The following is a 2,065-nucleotide window of genomic DNA, read 5'->3' on the forward strand; positions in this document are numbered from 1 at the left end:
TAAGCTAAAAAAAAAGAAAAAAGAAAAATAGAGACTATGGTCTAATGAATTATTATAAATTTAATTTTAATATATTATTAATATGTACATACAACATCTAGTAAAATATTATGTTAACAAAAGTAATTATTTTTTACTTATATAAGGCATGCATATGACATCACAATTATTAGACTCATTTTGATTCCAAGATAATGGAGTACAATTCATATTGGTGACATATCCATTGCATGAGGGATATATATTTATGGAGCTAAAGAAAGTCTCTTCTTGGTTGGTTTATGTTTCTTTTAAATAAAAAAAAAATGATGCCATTTCTTAATGTTGGAAGTGATATCGGATCGCACTAGTATATATCACTAAATAAACATGCACGGGAGATTTGTGGCCATTTTTTCAAAGTTGAGTGACGATTTTAACCGTTACAAAATGGTTGGATAACACGTAGCAACCACTGTCCCATGTTTTGTGGCCAAACGATTAGCAGCGATTTTCATCGTTGGAGTAACCATTGCAAAATGACAAAATTAATTGTGGCAATGTTTCATATAAAAATTAAAGTTGTCACAGTTTAAAACCGCTGCAAACTAAACCACGTTTTAAAAAATTGTGAAACTTTGGAATCACCGAAATCTGCTACATAAGATTAAAAATTAATAATAATGAAATAGTTTGTACCATTTTCCTCATCACATCACATTTCCTTACATCATGATTGATCAAACTATATATTTCCATTAAAAAACACACTCAATACTAAGTTCATAGGAAATTCAAAATTATTAACCATTATCATTAATAAAATTCTTTAAAAAAAACACCATACAAGTACTTTCTTGTAAAATTTTTTTGAGATAACTTACATTAAATTTGGAATTACCAAATATTTTGATATGACCGATATTAGATGACCAACAAAATTAATTATTTTTTGCTAACACTTAAACAATAAATTAATAAAATTAAAAAATTTAGAAATAAAATTATAAAACTATTTTTATAGACATTAATCAAAATAATAAATGAGAACAATATAACAAATAGGTTTCTAAAAATTTTGTATAATGGACTTATTATAAGTTTCTAAAATAATAAAAAGAAAATCAAATAAATTCTTGAAAAATTATAATGCGAAGCTTTCTAAAAAATCGCAATAGCAAACACATTATTTGATCTTTCTTTTGGTCTTTAATTTCATTTCATTCTTTGAAAAAATTATAAAATTCTAATATTTTTTAGATCCATGTGGGAGAAGGACAAAGGTTCAATGTTAAAATTCTTTTTGAATTTATTTGATATTTTCTTCTTTTTTTAGTGAACATATATAGAACTTTATCGCAAAATTAAATTTCTGATATATTTATTTATTTATTTATTTGGTAATCTTTTCATCCTTACAAATAAACTTATATGTTTATTGCAAAATTTTTCAAAGATCCATTTGTTTTATTATTCAATAAATTAACATGATATAAAATAAATATTTAAAGTTTAATACATCATTTATAATTAATTAGTAATTTTCAATAAATAATTTTGGTCTTATTAAACTATTATATACTATAATTAAGATTAGAAGAGAAGTAGCAAAAACATGTACTAAATATTGTAAATTGTACTAAATGATATATATTATTTGTAGCAACATAAGATAATACATAAAAACTAATCTAATTAAATGAAAGAAATTAAACTAAAGATCCTGAAGATGAGCATGGCTATTAACCATGTCTTGAGGAATGAATCTGGCCCAAAACCAATGTGATCGCCACACACTATTCATTTCTTCAATTGGGACATTCTTTGTCTCAGGAAGGAAGAATGCAATAAAAATAGTCATGATAACTACAAAACCGCCAAAAAAGAAGAAAAGACCGAATTTCAAGTGACAAAGCATCATGAGAAAAACTTGGCCTATGATAAAAGTGAAGAGCATGTTAACCGAAACATTGATGGCTTGTCCTGCGGATCTTATTTCAAGAGAGCATATTTCACTGGGAACCAACCATCCAAGTGGGCCCCATGACCATGCAAATGATGCCACGTATGCACATATAAAGAACAA

The sequence above is a fragment of the Arachis duranensis genome, chromosome 4, assembly GCF_000817695.3.
Source record: "Arachis duranensis cultivar V14167 chromosome 4, aradu.V14167.gnm2.J7QH, whole genome shotgun sequence".
NCBI classification, from domain to species: Eukaryota; Viridiplantae; Streptophyta; class Magnoliopsida; order Fabales; family Fabaceae; genus Arachis; species Arachis duranensis.